Source organism: Erpetoichthys calabaricus, chromosome 5 (genome assembly GCF_900747795.2).
Source record: "Erpetoichthys calabaricus chromosome 5, fErpCal1.3, whole genome shotgun sequence".
NCBI classification, from domain to species: domain Eukaryota; kingdom Metazoa; phylum Chordata; class Cladistia; order Polypteriformes; family Polypteridae; genus Erpetoichthys; species Erpetoichthys calabaricus.
In genome coordinates this window covers 9556104-9576463 of record NC_041398.2, presented here as the reverse complement: position 1 = coordinate 9576463, position 20360 = coordinate 9556104, and the positions used below count along the sequence as shown (strand labels likewise).

The 20360-nt window shown below is 42.0% G+C and overlaps 2 protein-coding genes and 1 pseudogene across 5 annotated transcripts in view; all 3 read left to right on the top strand.

Annotated features, from left to right (window-relative positions):
- The window catches only part of LOC114644549 (oocyte zinc finger protein XlCOF6-like), a 536868-nt gene that overhangs the window by 38117 nt on the left and 478391 nt on the right, over positions 1-20360 (top strand). The gene's annotated exons all lie outside the window — the stretch shown is intronic.
- The window catches only part of LOC114641491 (oocyte zinc finger protein XlCOF6-like), a 171668-nt gene that overhangs the window by 14120 nt on the left and 137188 nt on the right, over positions 1-20360 (top strand). The gene's annotated exons all lie outside the window — the stretch shown is intronic.
- LOC114641490 (zinc finger protein 850-like) overlaps positions 1-20360 on the top strand; it is a 114694-nt pseudogene that overhangs the window by 38142 nt on the left and 56192 nt on the right.

Genomic DNA, 20360 nt, shown 5'->3' with positions numbered 1-20360 from the left:
GATTAACGGAATTCCACAACAGCAAATCAAAAGAATAACAGTTAAAGCAACTACAAGGGAAACAAAAGTGGATTTGAACCATTAGCCCCAAGAGTCAAAAGTGGATATAAACCATTCATCAAGAGGGGTATCGATGCCTGAGTTTTCAGCCAATTCTAGTGAGAGAGCGGTCAGACCAGCGAGGGCACGGGTGATGGAGCCATCAGGGCCAGTATTTTTCGGAATGTATGTGCAGCAAGCATCACCAAACATAGCACAAACACCACCTTTTTCGGCTAGAAGCATATCTAGCGCTAGGCGATTTTGCCAGGTCATAAGGGAGGTTTTATCTAATTGCTCATGTATTCCTTCAACAGCTTCTTTAGTAAAATTTAGGAAACGCTGTTGATTATAATATAAATAATTTATCCAATCCACATTTTTATTGATAGTGATTATGGGAAAAAGAGATTCAAAGCCAGCAGCTACTTGATCTCTTGCTTTAAATTTGTTAGGGACACCTCTAGGCACACCTATTGAGTCAATATACACTTCTGGACCATGTAATGAGGAATTTGCAAACGATGCTAAGGATCTACGAACACGATGTAAACGGGGAGAAGATGGAGGTTGTTGGCCATGAAGGGGAAGGAGACGGAAAGACATGACTAATTGTACAAGGGCACAGGTACCAGTCCATTCAGGTGGGAGTGTGTCCAGTAATTTAGATCTTCGGCACATCCACCAGACATCCGCACGGGCGGTGGCGTAGGAGGTGAACAAACTAAGGGAAATGTTATTGGGGTGAAAGGTAGAGGCATTGATAGAGACGTTGTAAGTGAAGGAGCACCAGGGGGAGGGAAGGGAGCCAAGGAAAACGGCATTCTTCTTAGGGGCGGCTCGAGTGACACAAGTGTAATTGCCAATATATGGACAGAACATGGGGGAGTCACAGGTTGAATTGGGGGAAAAAGGGTATTCAAGGTATGACATTTGGGATCCGTTGGAGGGAAAGTGGTAGTAAATAGGTAAAGCAAGCAAGGAAGGCCAGTTGGGTCTGAGGGATCACTTAACGGAAATGGGGTAGTGGCAAGGTGAGGGCGTGCAATGGCACATGCATAACAGTCAGATTGGTTTATCTGTCGTGCAGAATAGAGGACCCACTGCAGCCATCGGTTCTGTTCACCGTATCCAGTTTCTATGGAGAATGTAGAGGAAAGGGTGGTGATATTTAGAGGAATAATTGGTTTTGAGGGTAAGTCATCAGGAGGAGGTGTAGCAGGGATATTTGAGCTAGGTGAGATAAGAGCGGGTTGTGTCTCTGTTACCTGTATAATAAATTTTCCAAGGAGATCTGTCCCAGAAACATGGGCCCCTAATATATAGGTTCCTTTATCATGATATGAGGGGTCTTTTATAGTGATAATCAAAGGATTACAAGTTTCTACCTTACATTCATGAATTGGGGTAAACCTTGATTTAATTATAGAAAACCTTGTTTTTAAATCACGTTCCTGGGCTTCCCACTGATTATACCCCCAGTCCTGGTCGCAAGTGTTTGCAAACACATCACTCCAGCTTGAACATTCAGATAGACTAGAGGAGGGATTTAAATCAGTTTTATACCCGGGTCGAGTCACACAAACATATTTTTCAGACAATCTCCATTTTTCTTGTCCACTGGACCCACAGGGAGCAATAGAACAAAAGTCAATCTGGAATGAGGCAGTTAACGTGGGAAAGTCCCCATGTATTTGCTTCAATTGGTGAGTCAGATGGTCACCACCTGTTTGTCCTTGTCCTAAAGTCAGATGGATAGAAAAGATTAGGACTAGCAGAGCTATGAATGCCATTTTTTGCAATGCGACACATGAATCCAGGCAGGAAGTCCTTCGACTTTAACGGCGTGAGGTATGGATAGCAGCACTTGGAATGGTCCCCTCCAGCGAGGTTGATGCCAGTGCTTCCTTCGGGTGTCTCTGACCAGTATCCAGGTTCCCAAGGGAATCTGTGACTCTGTTGGTGGAGGACTAGTTCGCCAAGCCTGGTTAACCTGCTCGTGGACCTCCTTCAGGGATGCTCGGAGACCTGTAAGACTGGAAAGAAGATCATTGCCCACAGTATGCAGATTGACATTGCCTTCGGCATGGGTCGTCCAGTCAGAATTTCGAATGGCGACAGTCCCAACTGCCGGTGTGTCCTCCCTCTCAATCCCATTAAGGCCAGGGGTAAAGCGTCAGGCCAGGTTAAATTCGTCTGCTCACAGATCTTAGCCAATTTAGATTTCAGGGTGCCATTGCACCTTTCTACTATACCTCCGCTTTGAGGGTGGTACTTGCAATAGTGATGCACGTTAATTTGGAGCCAGGTGGTTAGTTTATTGATTACTGAATTCACAAAATGGGTACCATTATCAGTCTGCAATTTTTGTGGTATTCCCCATCTTGGAATGATTTCTTTTATCGAGGCTTTTGCCACAGTTTTGGCGTCTGCATGTTTGGAAGTGTTGAATAAGAATAAAGAAAACCTTCCATTTTGTATTTTGAGCAGGGCACAGCAAAAACCTAAAAGTGTGTACGTGACATTTAGCATGCACAGCAATTGTTTATTTGTGTGAGCAGTTCAAAAGAATCTGACTTTGCAAGACATATGTATATTTCGAAACTTGTTCTTCCTTTGTAATGAAGAAGTTTATCTCTTCATTCTGAAACTGCCGTATAAATTTAGCTTTTAGGCTCTTGCATCAATCCTTTGGACTTCTCCAAAAGTGTGAAGCTTTGCACGCAACCAGCTCATATATAAGAGCTGCAAACGTCTGCTGGGGGGGGCATTGCAATGCTACTGACACTCCAGTCTAGGTATGCAAATAATAATAATAATAAAAGAAGGCTTTTGAACATTCTCTTCTGGTGTGAGACCCTGACTCCTTCCATAATCACAGGTTAGTGATTTTCTTCTTCCACAGAAGGGAAAGCTTCCACCCATCGGGAGAACACATCAACAATTACCAAGCAGTATCGGTACCCTTTAGATGGTGTTAGTTCAATGAAGTCCATTTGAAGATGTTCGAATGGACCCATTGGGTTAGGTGTGACAGCGGGACTTACCGGGGTACCCTTTCCTACATTAAATTTTTGACATAGCGCACATCGCCTGCAGAATTGCTCTGCATACGTAGAGAAGCCTACGGCTTCCCAATGTCTCTCTACATATTGAAACATGACATCCTTTCCAGCGTGGTCCAGGCCATGTGCAATTTCTGCCATACCTGGAAAAGAAGCTTTTGGGAGGAAAGGTTTGTTATTTTGCTTGTGAGTCCAGACCCCATCAGAGAGGGATCCTTCTTTGGACCATTTTCTCTTTTCTCTGTCCGTGGCTGCACTCCGTAAAGAGATAATTTGATTATCAGGGTCTTTGTCATCTTTCTGTTGAAATAAAGAGATTGGTGTGTTATTGTAGGCAGCCTGTTTAGCAAAGTGATCAGCCAGGTCGTTTCCTTTGCTGACAGGATCTTGTTTCCCAGTGTGGGTCTGGCATGTAACTATTGCCAGTCTTGATGGTTTTATTATAGCTTTGAGGAGGGATTCGACTAATTTCTGATGTTGGATGGGCTTATCAGTACTGGTTTTGAATCCCCTTAATTTCCACAATGCTCCATGATCATGGCAGACTCCAAAAGCATACCTGGAATCTGTATAAAAGGTTACTGCTCTCCCTTCTGACAGCTGACAGGCTCGGGCGAGAGCAATTAATTCAGCTGCCTGTGCGCTTAAACTTGACGAAATTTGGTTTGCCTCCAGCAGGTGGTCACCTTTGACCACTGCATAGCTGGTTGAGGGTGTTCCATTATCCAATTGCAGGGAACATCCATCTACGTAGAGTACTTCTCCTGTTTCTAGTGGAGTTTCCTGCAGGTCTGGTCTGGGTTTTATGACCTTAGTTATTTCATCATGACAGTTGTGTGGCTCCCCTTCTTCTTCAGTTGGAAGAAGAGTGGCTGGATTTAGAGTGGAGCATCTTTCGATTGTGACATTTGACAGGGTACAGAGTACGTTTTGATAGTGTATTGCCCTAGCAGTAGTGAGATGTGAAGTTTTGGCCTGTACTAAAATGGAGTGTACGGCGTGAGGCACCTTTACTGTTAGGGGGCTCATGAGCACTATATCTGTACTGGCTAGCACGGCTTCTGTTGTGGCTGCTACTGCTCTGAGACAGGTGGAAGTCCCTTAGCCACTGGATCCAATTTTTTCGAAAAATAGGCTATTGGCCTTTGTTTTTCTCCATGGAGCTGTGTTAGTACTGCATTCATATATCCCCCCTTTTCGTCCATGAACAAAGTGAATGGACGAGAATAGTCAGGGAGCCCTAACGCTGGCACAGAGAGTAGTGCACTTTTTAAATCACATAGAGCCTTCTCAGCCTGCTCATTCCACTGTATGCGACCAAAAAGAGGAAGTTTAGCAGTGTTAGCTAGATTTTGTAAAGGCTGTGCTCTTTCAGAGAAATTTAAAATCCATTGTCGACAGTAACCTAAAATGCCCAATACAGACATAACCTGTTATTTTGTGACTGATCTGGGCAGGTTTTGGATGGTGGTTATGCAGTCTTTTGACAGAGCTCTGGTACCACAAGTGATGTCATGCCCCAAATATTTGACAGTGGTTTGAACTAACTGCAGCTTGGCCTTGGAGACCTTGTGCCCATTTTCTGCAAGATACTTGAGCAATAATTCTGTATCTTGTGTGCATGCTTTCTCTGTTTCGCTACAGAGTAATAAATCGTCTACGTACTGTATCAATGTACTCCCACTGTCAGGCCAGAAACCTTCCAAGTTTTGAGCAAGCGCTTGGCCGTATACACAAGGAGCCTCTGTATAACCTTGTGGCATAACGGTCCATGTACAATGGCGGTTTTGAAAAGTAAAAGCAGACCAAAACTGAGAATCAGGATGTACAGGAATAGAAAAGAAAGCATTTGCTAAGTCAATAACTGAGAAATAACGTGCAGATGGAGGGATTGTAGACAGAATAGTGGAAGGATTAGGCACGATCGGTGCTCTAGGAAAGATAGCAGAATTGACTTGTCTGAGGTCTTGGACAAAGCACCAAGAGCCATCAGCTTTCTTTAATGGCAAGATAGGAGAGTTTACAGAAGAATATTTAATAAGAATTATAGCCCCCTTTCAACGAGATCTTTATGTACAGCAGCAATTCCGAGTTCAGCTTTGGGAGAGAGTGGGTATTGCGCACAGCGAGGACGGAAGGAGGATTTTGGAAAGATTACTAGAGGTTCACAATTTGCTATTCTGCCAAAATCATTTTTCCCTTGAGACCACAGTCTGTCTATCTATCTATCTATCTATCTATCTATCTATCTATCTATCTATCTATCTATCTATCTATCTATCTATCTATCTATCTATCTATCTATCTATCTATCTATCTATCTATCTATCTATCTGGAATCGAAGAGAGCCATGGAAAGCTATCAGTTTGCAATGAGCATAAAGAGAGAGACGGGTGACACAGGGAACGAACAACTGTCAGATCAATCTGAATTAATACTTTAGTAATTAGATGGTCTGAGGTGTCAAAACTACCTGGCGCAACGTACAGCCAATCAGTTCTATTTAGACGTTTTTCGACCCAGTCCCCAATTTGAACCCAGCGAACGGTGTTAGATTTTGCTAGAGAGACATGGGGCACTGAACCACCTAGATAGAAAATACTTTGTGAATATGTGAGGTGAACTGAAGCAGCAGCTTTAGTAGATGAAACAAAAATACATGGAATGTGTAAAGTTTCAGGGCATGTGCTGGAGGAAAGAAAAGATTCTAACCAAGGAGTGTGTACTTCAGCGGGAAAATACTGGGCAGTACAATGCAGGGTGTCCGGGACTTGTAAGTGGGGAAATAGGCATGAGGGGAAAGAATGAAGGGCTTTCAAGAGGAGAGTGTGCGGGGAGATGTCAAGGGTCCATGCAGCATAAGAGGGCTTGGGGTGTGTAGTTTGGCATAGGAGCTTAGGAATGGAGCAGTAAAATCCTTGTTCAGTTAAAGAAATTGAGACTGACAATTTAGTCATAAGATCCCTTCCCAGCAGATTCACAGGGAACAAATGATTTAACAGGAAGCGATGAGTCAATGGTGAGCTGTCAGTGCTGAGCTGCACTTGCAGAGGTTTTGAGACCAGCAAAGTATGAGGCTGTCCCAAGGCAGTAAGCACCTGTACTGTATCTTTCGAGGCAGGGACCTCCAACAGCGACAAAGTGGAGCGCGTGGCTCCTGTGTCCACAAGAAAGACAGTTTCTTTGCCGTTTACTATTGAAGTCAATAAAGGATCAGTATCAGCATGACGAGTAAGCAAAGGAAACTGGAAAAAGTGGCTGGGGGTCCCTGCTAATTCCTAGGACCAAGGAATGTCATTGGGCTCAGGGAGAGGGGGTGGCGGAGGGCGCTTGTGTGGGTAGTTGCGTCTGAAATGTCCAAGTTCACCGCAGCCGTAACAGGCATATGACGCTGGCGTCTGCTCTGAAGGGTTAGGCATCTGAGCGAAAGGATTATTAGGGTTTGATAATTGGAACCCGCATCCTCTTCCGTGCCCTCACCCTCGACCTCCAAAGAAATTTCTGCGTCCTCTCCCCCTAGCCGGGTCAGTTCCACCAGTATAGTAATTTATTTGTGCGGCCAAAAGTTTGGTCTGTGTGTCTGACTCTTTTTAGTATGTCTCTCTGCATGCTCTGCATGACGCTTGACTTCCTCGAACGTATCGCTCTCCCAGCCCACTCAGGACGTGCGAACTTTGCTTTTAATGTCACTTCTCAGTCCCGAGACAAAAGGAGGCACTGCAGCACGAGTTCTGTCGTTTGCATTGTCTAGCCCAGAGTGATTAGCCATCAGATCTTGTAACCGGTGAGCCCATTCATCCACTGTCTCGTCTTTTTTCTGCTTAGTGGCTGAAATTAGTGACCAGTCTGTGCCCTTTTTATATTTTTCTGCCAGGGCTCTTTTCAAAGGCTCCCACTGGCCGAGGAAAGGACCTTCATTCTCGGGGCCTCGGGGAAGAGCTTCATTCCAATGCCATGGGGCACCGTTAAGATCACCATGATTTACAGTTGCCCATGTGGTGCCCAGCTTTCGGCGGAGCACCTGTGTCCACTCTGCAGCATTTGGTTTATATTTGTCATCCAACTGCTGTAACTGCTCCACAAATTTCAGTCCACCGACCGCTTTGGGGTCAGGCAGTTCAGACACCACATCTTTTAATTCTTGAATGTCCCAATTTAGGTGAATTATTACAGTAGTGGGATTATTATTGCCGGGGGGTTGTAGGGATCATGTCGGGGGTTGGGGACTTCAATGAGGGGGCAAGAGAATGTCGAGCCAGAAGACTTTGGGGAGCCGAAGGAGGAAGTAAAATCACCCATAGGTTTAGAGCGGAGGGTCTGACTTCTCGTGCGCTGGGAGACAGATGACTTTTCTGGTTTCTGCCATTGCAACCCAGTAGCACGTTGTGAATGATCTGAATTATCTTCCTCAGGGTCAATATGTGAGGACGGGTCATAATGATATTGTTCATCGTAAAAACCTGCTCCAGACGGTTCGTCTGTTAACAGGGGTGCAGTTGGAGGAGGGGGTGCAGGAGGTGGAGGCGGGGGAGTTTGGTAAGGAGGGGGTGGACAGATTACGGGGTATAGGGGGTCTTTCTTTTCGGTCTGCTTTCTTTTACTTTCAGGCTTGGGCACTGTCTCTATCTTCACTTTCTGCAACGCTAGCAATAATTCTTCCTTGTCTTTTTTGTGTTTTGACCTCAGCAGCTCGTTAGGCTTCTGCGCCGCTTCCAAGGTCCTATCCTTTATTACCAATTCCCATCTATCAAACATGTCCATTCGATGCGAACCTTTGTTACAACATCCTCGTGCATTCCTACATAATATTTTCTTTATTTCTTGTATTTCTGATATGTCCACAGTCCCGTCTATCGGCCATCTGCCACCACTCTGTTTATTCCATTTTTTACATGCTTTCTTAAAGTCTAATCCGGTTTTCTTTTCTATTAATTTTCTAGGTGAAGCCCCTTTCAGACCCGATTGAGAGCTCGTGTCTGAGACACTTTCCAAAAATAATCCTTTTAACAGAGACTTTTGATTTCCCAAGGTAGTCTCTTTGACCGGTTTACTATTTTGCTTTCCCATAATGAACAGCACTGGACCACAGTAGAACAATTCAGCCCCCGCGGCGTTCTGCTCCCAGTCCTGTCCCACTCCCGGATTAGTACTCAAGTGGTTTTGTGTCCGTTGTTTAGCAGAATCGTACAACAATATTCAGCGTGGAGTCCGGAATACAAGGTGTGCTCAACACCAATTCCTTCGTCAGATGCCTCCTATGTGCCAAACTGCTTATGTATGTCTCCACCACAGAGCAACCCGTAGAAGCAGGATTATGACGAGACGTTAGGAACAGAAAACTCGTCCACCTACTCAGTGTTTTTCCCAGACACTCAATTCATATACTATTCTTTTCTTACTCCCATTCCCCTATTTAATTGGGTGCCACTCACCCCTTTCTATTCCACTTCACAGGGAGTAACTTACTAACGTACTTGTAGTATCTTACACTGTCCCCCGAGGGACCCAAGTATTATTCTCTATTTTCCAGTTTTACCATCCACTACGTTAGTGATACGGTATTTATTTTCCTTAACTGGTCAAATCCCTGACCTACGTCATTCACTCAATCGGGCTCCCTCGGTCTACTCACCAAGAAGTTTGTGACCTGCTAGGGAAATGCCAGTTGGTTCGACCCTCGTATTCGGTCAGAGGAGGCCAGGGACTTCTCACGCAGGATACGCCCGAGGCAGGCCAGTCCAAAGTTTTGCTGGAGCTGGTCCTCCCAATCCGTCCGGAATCGGTCCTCTTACCGGTCCTGTGGACGATCCCGCTCGAGGAGTCACCTGCCCGTCTCTGCCCCACGTCTGGGCGCCAGAAAACTGTGGACGAAGTCGAGACAACAGCAGGCAGACACCAATTCTTTTAAGCAGAATTCTTTTATTCTTTACCATTCTTGATGAGCAGAGGGGTCCTTGCCTTTCAGAGCCTAAGTGTAAAAGCCCCCTCATAGGGGGGTGAGTTGTATTTTTATAACAGAGATCTTCAAAGAAGCTGTTAGAAAAAAAAATAAGCTCAGTTTCATCCAAAAGTCACAGAACATTCTTACACAATTTGTTGGTTACAACGGAAAGCAGAAGTTCTAATCTTTTCTTATATTTTTAATTAAGCTTATCAGAAAACTTGTCATACGTTTGGCATCTTAATTGGATGATAACCAGACACTGCTGAGACAAGCCGGGAAATAGCCAAAAACTGCATTCCACACTGGCAGCCCTACCCTATGTAAGCACACTTATTTATCTGTTTTAATAATACCTAGCCACACAGAGAACATGCAGATTTTCATACAGAAGCTAGCAATAGATTTTAAATTCCATTCCACAATATATATTTTTAGCCATGCATAAACTTCACATAGCATAATAAAGTGCTACTGCATACAGCACACACAAAGAACATTTACCCATAATGCACACATAATGGAACAAAAACAAGCTGAACAAAACAAAGGCATGTCTTAATCATACTCCAAATTTGTAATCAAATAAAATGTCCAATTAGATATTTGTAGCCGGCAACTACGACAAGAAGAAAACGAGACAGTCTTAGTGAACGCTTCAGGTTCTTATATAAGAATATAAGCATCTCTGCATTTTCTGAGGACAGTCTGGTCCTCCTGTCATCCACGATGTGTGCTGCCATACTGAACAGACCCTCGCTGTCACCACTCATATAAGGAGGGCACAGGTAAGACGATGACTTTTATTGGTCCTCCAGAAAGCCAGTGGACCAGTATCTCTTATGGTATAAGGTTCACAGAGATAAAGACTCACCTCTGATGCTGCTGACACAAATATCATTTTTATCTTTATTGACAATTTCTTCATGCATTCTGCAGTTCTGTTGGCGGGGAGTTTCTTTGATCTCTCGGCTGTCGTCTGTCACTCCGAGTGCATCTGTGTGGTCGAGACACCGGCAATAAACAGTTTATGTGTTTGAAATTTGCAATCATCTGTGAAATATGTGTCCTTGTACCATTGTTTAATTTAGGGAAAAATCATTATGATAATATCATCTGTTGCAGAATTCGTAACTGTATAGTTACTATTCACACTCAATGCTTATTATGCATAATTATTATTATTGTATTTAAGTCTGAAAACTAGGCTTGTACCATTCTACCCAACAGTCCAATAAGAGGGCTGATTCAGTAAAGCTCTGCATCCCGTTCCTCCCATCTACCTACACATTCACAGAAAGGCTAATAAAAGAGATTTTAGTCAAAACATCTAATGCCTGGTAAATTAGTTATACAAATAAATCAGTCAACAAACACTCACTGCCAGATGGAATCGTGGATCTAAATGATCTAGAAGGTGACATCTTCCAGAACTGAAAGTGGTTGGTTGTTCAGGCTTACGAATTCCACAGTTTTTGCTGTCACAGTAAGTCTTTGGCATTCTTGCTGTCAGTATTATAAGGTTGAGTTTTCTAAGTGCTGCCATTATTACAGGCAGAGTGAGAGTAGGCGACTGAGCTAGACTAAGCTTGCTGGTCACCTCAGCCTTTGAACAGCTCACTCTTCACACCAGTCCCTTTTGTGTTGACTTCTCAGATGCTGAATAAGGTTTGTATTGTTGAAAGTGTTAGCAGAGAATCCTCCACCATTGACTTCTTTTTGCACAAATATTACAAACCACAAATTTGTTATCTCTTGTACGAAGGAAATAAAACTGTTAGACCAGCGAGGATGTGTTTCTCTATTTTGGTAATGTTGGAACTTTTTATCATTTAAGATCAGACGTTAAGGTCAGCTAATTTGCTGATCATTGGTCAAGTCATTTGGAATAAAAATTGGCTGATTTTAATTTGTCATCAGTTGATCAGATCTGGGGCCTCATGTATAATGTCGTGCGTAGAACTCACACTATAACATGGCGTAAGCACAAAAGTGGGATTGTGCATACGCACAGAAAAATCCAGATGCAGGAATCTGTGCGCACGCATACTTTCACGTTCTTCCACTACATAAATCCCGATCAGCGTGAAAAGTAATGCACGTGCACGCGCCTTCTTTCCCGCCCCAACTCCTCCCAGAATTACGCCTCTTTGAATATGCAAATCAATATAAATAGCCTTCTGTGAAAAGACAATGGGAAAAGCACAGGGGAAAATATAAGAATTTCAGCGAATACGAAGTGGAGGCAAAGGAAAAACGTACTATTTGTTGGTTTAAACAGTGGTATAATCAACAAAAGAAAGTTGATCGAGTGACAGAGTGTTGGAGAAACTTGAAAGATCCAAGTTCACAAAGTCGCACAGTGCCCGAAATAAAAAAGAAATCACATATCAAAGTCGCCTTGAAAAGGCAAGTCTTATCCCACCGTTTGAGTGTCATATGAAAGCTTATTAGGGTACAGACAAAACAAATAGGCACACAGTGGGAAAAAAACACAAAATGTCAATTTTGATCTCAAAATTTCCACTTTAATCACGTAGTTTATTTTGCCATTAAAGTAGAACATCATAAACTTCATCTTAAAATCGTTTATTTTACTAGTTTCTCAAGTAGCACGTGAAATGCTTTGTCCTGTATTTGATCTTCTATGTGCTCTATGTGTGTGACTCACTACGTGCCTCCGTTCTTTCTCTTTCTCCGACAGGACACCGAATCCATTACATTCGAGATATTACAGCTCTCTGAATAATTAAAATACTGAGATGTATACGTGATATCTTTTTCATGATGATAGCAATGAAAGCATGTTATTAAACATGGGAACACGGCACAGTGATTGTTCATATCTCACGCAAGAGGCTTGCTGCGCCATGTGCGACCTTCGATGAAATAATTTATTACAGAAGTACTGTCTCTTTCAAACGTACTTTTCTTTCTCCAAATACCCAATTGCCACACAATCAGCTCTGTAACAGACGTTAAGCCATCTGTAAGATTAGAACGCCGATTCTTCAAAACTTTTAAGGAACATTGAAATATCTTCGTAGTACATGTTTAATTATTCTATCCGTCTATCCTTCCAGTGTCGCGTCAGCACCAGCAAGAATACAGCGCAAGGCAGGAGCTATCCGTGAACTAGCTATACGCTGCGGCACCGTGTCCTCACATGTTTAATTATTAACAATGCAGATTATTTAAATGAAGTTAAAGTTTTATCTATATACTATAAGCAACATATTTTGCTGCATTTCATCTTAAAATTGGGATTAATAAAGTATCTATCTATCTATCTATCTATCTATCTATCTATCTATCTATCTATCTATCTATCTATCTATCTATCTATCTATCTAAAAATGATATTGTTATCATACGCGCTTTATAAAATGGCGCAGATTGTGCAATATTATAACTGTAGTGTAAGTTTACAGTGAGGTAATTGTACTTATAAGTACAAACAGTTCTACAAGGAGCACTTGATTGACTGATTGAGTGCGTTTATAGTTCTTGGGATGAAACTGTTTCTGAAACGCGAGGTCCGTACAGGAAAGGCTTTGACGCTTTTTGCCGTGGTTGAGGTAGTGTGTACTTGAAACTGTATACCGATAATTCTCTTTCCGATCAGCTGCTGCTGTGATTCACACTCAGATACAGTGATATAAATACTCCGAGTGGTGCAGTGAGAGTAATATGGAAAAAGATGATCCGCAGTGGCAACCCTTAACGGGAACAGCAAAAAGAAGAACAAGATGCAGTGAGCGTAACAACGCTAAAGCAGTTATGGTATTTGGAATACTATGGCTATTCCCTGGCCCATTATATTGCTGCAGATTAATTACAATCAGATGCATTACACTAATAAACAATATGCAGTTAGTTTCAGTGTATTTATAAAGCTGCGTCAGGAATGTGAAGCTAAGAAAGAAAGGGTGATCACACAGGAACAGTAGCACTGCTTTGACGCTGGGTGCCGCCAGTCTGCAAAACTGAGCGGAGAAATTGTGTACGCCAAGGTATGAGTTACCGTGGAAATGTGCGTGGCTTTATGCCAAGTTTAGGTTTTATACATAGCGATTTGAGCGTGGAAACATTCGTACGCAACATTTCTGTGCGTACGCACCGTTTATACATGAGGCCCCAGGCCTGTCTTTCACATGTGAGAGAAAGGTGGAGAAATTGAACAGACAGCAGCAGAACATGTAAAGACCACACATGGAGTGGCCAGGCCATAAAAGGCACTTCAGTGTGAGGAAGGAACTCCAACCAGTGTGCAAATACTTTACTTGTAATGTTTCGTTTATTTTAAAGGGCGGGTAGTGGTTAGGAATTTGGACATCAAACCCTGAAGTTGCAGGTTCAAATTCAGCTATTGACACCATGTGACCACGATCAAGTCATGTGACCTTCCTGAGCTCCATTTGGAAGATCAAGAGAAATGTAACCAATTGTGTCTCAAATGTTGTAAGTCACCTTGGGTAAAGGTGTCAGGAAAAAAATAATAGTTAAAATGTTTGTGTTATTTCAGATGTACAGAAGATTGGCAGCTTCTCTCCACCTTCATTTGGTCAGCCCTCTCGTCAATACAAAGAGAAAGGTATGAAGAAATCGGCAACAGGATCAGAGAACCTGACAGCCGCCTTTTGGCAGTGCAGTTCTCTCCCTGCTACTGGAGCAACACAGACAGAAACCATCAAAACTGATGGACAGCAAGTGGAGAAAGAAATCCAAATTCATTTTGGAGATAAATGTTGTTTGGAATACGGCAAACAATTCACACAGAAAACTTATCTTAATAGGCATATGAAGATTAATACTGGAGAAAAACCTCATTGTTGTCCAGAATGTGGTAAGTCATTCTCATGTATAAGCAGTCTTCAGAATCATAGAAGAATCCACACAGGAGAAAATCCTTATTGTTGTCCAGAATGTGGTAAGTCGTTCTCATGTAAAGGCAATCTTCAGAAACACAGAAGAATCCACACAGGAGGAAAACGTCATTGTTGTCCAGAATGTGGTAAATCGTTCTCATTTAGAAGTGAACTTCAGTGGCACAAAATAATTCACACAGGAGAAAAACCTCATTGCTGTTCAGAATGTGGTAAATCGTTCTTAAGGAGAAGCATTCTTCAGATCCACAGAAGAATCCACACAGGACAAAAACCTCATTGCTGTTCAGAATGTGGTAAGTCTTTCTCATGTATAAGCAATCTTCAGATCCACAGAAGAATCCACACAGGACAAAAACCTCATTGCTGTTCAGAATGTGGTAAATCCTTCTTAAGGAGAAGCAATCTTCAGAGTCACAGAATAATCCACACAGGACAAAAACCTCATTGCTGTTCAGAATGTGGTAAGTCGTTTTCAATGAAGAGCAATCTTCAGAGGCACAGAAGAATCCACACTGGACAAAAACCTCATTGCTGTTCAGAATGTGATAAGTCGTTCTCGTGTATAAGCAATCTTCAGAGGCACAAAAGAATCCACACAGGAGAAAAACCTCATTGCTGTTCAGAATGTGGGAAGTCGTTCTCATGTATAAGCAATCTTCAGATCCACAGAAGAATCCACACAGGACAAAAACCTCATTGCTGTTCAGAATGTGGTAAGTCGTTTTCAATGAAGAGCAGTCTTCAGAGTCACAGAATAATCCACACAGGACAAAAACCTCATTGCTGTTCAGAATGTGGTAAGTCGTTTTCAGTGAAGAGCAATCTTCAGAGGCACAGAATAATCCACACTGGAGAAAAACCTCATTGCTGTTCAGATTGTGGTAAATCGTTCTCAATGAGAAGCCATCTTCAGAGGCACAGAAGAATCCACACAGGAGAAAAACCTCATTAATGTCTAGAATGTGCCAAACAATTTTCTGACAAACGCAGTTTTCAAAGGCACATAGAAATTGATACTGTAGAGAAGCCATATTGCAGTTGTCAATGTGGAAAAAAGATTTAAACATTAGCTCTTTTCAAGTAAATACACAAACTCCTACTAAATGAAAATGCAGTATGTATATTCTGAATGCTGTGGTGGGTTGGCACCCTGACCAGGATTGGTTCCTGCCTTGTGCCCTGTGTTGGCTGGGATTGGCTCCAGCAGACCCCCGTGACCCTGTGTTCGGATTCAGCGGGTTGGAAAATGGATGGATGGATGGATGTTCTGAATGTGGCAAATGTTATACAAGCCAGAAAGGTCTTTATCCACATGCCAAAATCCATATTGAAGAAAAATCTCTTTGCTGTTCTGAATGTGAGAAACGATTCTTATATTTAAGCGTAGTTCAGTGCCACATCAGAACACACACTGCAGATAAACTTTATTGTTGTCCTGAATGTGATAAGCAGTTCTCACAACAAAGCACCATAATGAGTCACATCACACGTCACACTGGAGAGAAACCTCACCTTTGCTTGGAGTGTGGCAAACAATTCTCACACCTTAATTCTCTTTATAAGCATAGAAAAAGTCATACGGGAGAGAAGCATGACAGTTGTACTGAATGTAGAATGTTATTCTCATATAACAATTCTCTTCACAATCATAAATTAATTCTTTCTGGTAAGAAACAAAGCTGTTCTGACAGTGGCAAGATTTTCTCGGACAGCACGACTCCTAAAGATTTGTCTCCAGAGTGAATTCTCATTTCTGTCCAGAGTGTGGCAAACGATTCTCACGTCCAAACACACTTATGTGCCACAGAAGGATCCACTTTGGAGAGAAGCAGTACACCTGTTCTGAATGTAGTAAAGTGTTCTCTTCCAGAAAAAGGTTTCAGAGACACACACAACGTCATATTGGAGTAAAGCCTGTCCCAGAAATGACAAATGATCTTTCCATTGGAACCTCAGGCGCCATCAGCAACACGTAAGATTTCATAAATGACTTGGATACTGTACTGCTAGGACGTAAGTCATTCAGGGACTGATCATCTCTGCACCAGTGCTGTGACATAAGATGGTAAACAATTCAAACACCAGACAACAGACTGAGGTAGCAACAGTACTGTGAGGTGATAACAACTTCAATCACAGAACACAACTGAAAAAGTTCAATGTAATAATGAAAAAATGGCGAAGTCAAATCAAATCCACAGTGCAGTGCCAACTACCAGGAGGTGCCATTGACAACGAGGGGAATATTTTTTTTTCGGAGCTTTGGAGATGGGGCCTTATCTGAGTAGCAATGAACTTGTACCGTCTGAGAAAGAAAAAAACATTATTAACTGTAATGATTATAAGTAGTTAATTCACAATACCACAAACTGTATTTTGTATTAATCATGCTGCACAGAGTTATATGATTTATTACTTCTATATGATTTATTCCTCATTTAGGTAGTAAAAGAATTACATTTGTGCACAGAATTAGAGACTAACTTGCATTCTTTTATGAGAAAATGCTGACCTCTTGATACCAACGGAACATCCTGTGATATTATAAATCAGTTGTGACAGTTTCTGAATTCTTGCTTAAAACTTTTTGATCATATTTCTTAAAACTGTGAGTTCCCTGATAACCTCTTTTTCTGACAGAATCAATGTACACATTCCAATTCAGGGAGTCGTAAGCTATTAGAATTTATGTATAACCTCAAAATGAAGTGTTATATATATTTCTTTTTATTCATACACTTAACTAGGTATATAGAAGGAGACCCCACGTTACGCTGCAGGCTGTCTGATCTGACCAGTCCGTGGCACTGAGCTGGGGGGAGCTGCAGTCTTTTTGACTCACCAAGAATAAAGAAATTGCTTTTTGCTTTAAATTGGTGTTTGTCTCCCGTTGTTTCCAACTTCATCGTCCACAGATTTCAGTAGCCTTTTCGGGGACAGAGACGGCCAAGGGACTCCCTGAGCAGGATTGTCCAGAAGATCAGCAAAAGGACCGATTCCGGCCGGATCAGGAGGACCAGCTCCACAAATAGTTAGGACTCGCCTGCCTCGGGTGAGTCCTGCATGAGGAGTCCTTCACCTCCTCTGATTTCTTCCTGAAAGTCGAGTGAACTTCCAGACCGGTGGAAAGTTCTTGGTGAGCACCTGAGGTCTTTTTGACTGGGAAAGATAGTCTTAGCCGATTAAGGTGCCTTCAGACGGAAATAAAGGTGCCAGATTAGCTAGTGAGTACACCCCTAGGAACTGAAAGAAATATTAAAGAAAGAACAGGTGGGAAGAACAGAAAGTAGAAAAGGAGCACTTTTGACCTGGGCGGCTTATAAGTGAGGTGTTGAGAATGCTTAGTTAGTACGCTCCCTGGAACGGGATGGAGTTTTTAACCGGCTCAGGAAAAAAATAAAATAAAATAAGAGCGGGGAGTGGGAAGAATAGATAGGAGGGAAAACACCTCACGGGCGGGACACCAAAGCACTGTTTCAGGATGGCAAGACTCTTTTTGCCTCTACGGTCTGCTCATATTTCTGCTCCAACGGGTTGATCTGCTGTTGACACCATAAGCTGTAACCAGCTGTTTAGACGACTGAAGAAGGGGGTCGGCACTGAAAAGTAGAAGCCCCAGACCCAGTTGTCCAACAAGACTATCAGTCCGTTAAAGCCACGAAGCAGCAGATAGTGACCTGGGAAATGGAAGGGACCAGGGGCAGAAAACCACAGGGGCTGAAACCTTATACCTTGCACTATTGGTGCTATCCAATAATGGGAAAAACAAATAGTAAACCGATCAAGATCCCATGGGGAAATCAAAAGTCTGTTGGAAGGATTGTTTTCGGAGCGAGGAAATTGAATATTAAAGCTGACTGAACCCGGAAAACTTGGCTCTTCTGCTTTGCAAAGCATGAATCCATGTACTCATCTGTGACTGAATAAAGACTAATTGATTGAACTATTCCTGTCTTCCTCGGGTGTTACTTCCACTGTTTGTTTAGCACCCAAACAGTTCCCCTCCTGTCGGAGAACCTGCGTGAAGGTGCGAATTGCAGACAAGAATAAGATCGGTGACCGGTGAGCACAACTGCTTTACCGTCCGGGAGAGGTACTGGGGACGCCTCTTGGAATGAGACGGAGTCCCAAGTAGTCTCGTAATTAGAAGGGAGAGGTGGAAGTTTATTAAAAAGGGAAAGTACCTTCCGGTCTGGGATTCGCTAAAGAAAGAAATTGACCATAATGAAATAATGCACACATTTAGAGATTACTATAAGTCTTTATATTCCACTGAGCCCAAAGAAGACAACACACAATCTAATGCATTTCTGGATAATTCACAAATACCACAAATAGATGCTTTAAGTGCTGAGGAACTGGGTAAACCTCTAACGCTAACAGAATTATTAGACGCTATAAAGTCACTACAAAGCGGGAAATCATCAGGCCCTGATGGTTACCCCGTAGAGTTTTATAAGAAATTCTCCACTCAGCTAGCTCCACTCTTATTGGCAACATTTACAGAAGCTAGAGACAACCAAATACTACCTCAAACATTTCGACAAGCATTAATCACCGTCTTTCCTAAACAAAATAAGGACTTGTTACAATGTGCATCATATAGACCAATTTCACTCCTGAATAATGATGTTAAGATACTCTCAAAAATCCTAGCTAGAAGGATGGAGAAAGTGCTGCCCTCGGTAATATCACAAGATCAAACTGGATTTATTAAAGGCCGACATCTATCTTCAAATCTCCAATGCTTGTTTAATGTTATATATTCACCAGCAAAATCAAACACCCCAGAGATATTACTATCATTAGACGCAGAAAAGGCATTTGACATTATCGAATGGAATTACCTTTTCACTGCATTGGAGAAATTTGGGTTTGGCCTGAATATTTGTGCATGGATCAAACTACTGTATACCAATCCAGAAGCTTCAGTTTGTATTAATAACATTTGCTCAGACTACTTTAAACTAGAACGTGGTACCAGACAAGGATGTCCCTTGTCACCACTGTTGTTTGCAATCGCTATTGAACCACTGGCGGTTCACTGCCGAAATTCTTATCAGATAAAGGGGATTGTCAGAGAAGGACTGGAACAGAAAATTTCTCTATATGCAGATGATATGGTCTTATATATATATCAGACCCAGAAAACACTGTCCCCGCTGTTTTAACAGCACTAGCAGAATTTCAAAAGATATCTGGTCTTAGAATTAATCTGAATAAAAGTATACTCTTTCCAGTGAATTCACAAGCATATAATATTAGATTAGACACCCTACCTTTTACCATAGCAGATCAGTTTAAATACCTAGGGGTAAATATCACAAGTAAACATAAAGCTCTTTATCAACAAAATTTTGGCGTCTGTATGGAAAAAATTAAGCAAGACTTGCATAGATGGTCAACCCATCATCTCACTCTAGCCGGAAGAATTAACGTTGTTAAGATGAATATCCTTCCTAAACTTCTCTTTTTATTTCAAAACATTTCAATATATATCAATAAATCGTTTTTTAAACAGTTAGATTCAATAATAACTTTATTCATTTGGAACTCAAAACACCCACGTATCCGAAGAGCGACCCTACAAAGACCTCAGGTAGAAGGTGGCATGGCTTTACCTAATTTTCAGTTTTATTACTGGGCAGCAAACATACAGGCCATAAAAACCTGGACACAAATAAATGAACATACACAGGCTTGGTCCGCAATAGAAGTAAAATCCTGTAGTACTTCTTTATATTCCCTGCTCTGCTCTCCAATAAATGCAAGTTATCGCAGATATACTAATAACCCAATTGTGCTTTACTCACTCAGAATATGGAACCAAATTAGGAAGCATTTTAAGATGGAAAATCTTTTATCAGTGGCACCTCTGCAAGAGAACCACCTCTTTCTACCTTCGCAAGTATATCCAGTTTTTAATACCTGGAAAAGTTTTGGGATTAAAATGCTCAGAGATCTTTATATAGACAACATATTTACATCTTTTGAACAATTACGTTGAAAATTCAACCTCCCAGCTACACATTTCTTTTACTATCTTCAAATTAGAAATTTTGTTAAACAGAAATTGCCCGATTTCCCCCACCTTGCACCCTCCATAATGCTGGAAAAAATACTGCTCAATTTCGAGGAAACAAACACTATTTCCGCAATATATAAAATCTTATTAGAGTCCCTACCTTTCAAAGATCCAAGAGGACATTGGGAGGAAGATCTCTTAATCAATATATCAGAAAAGGAGTGGAAGGTAGCAAAGCAGAGAATTCACTCGAGTTCTATATGCGCAAAGCATAGAATTATTCAACTAAAAATTATATATCGAGCTCATCTGTCTCGCTTAAAACTGTCCAAAATGTTTCCAGGCCAGGATCCAACCAGCGAGCGCTGCAACCAAGCTCCTGCCTCACTGGGTCACATGT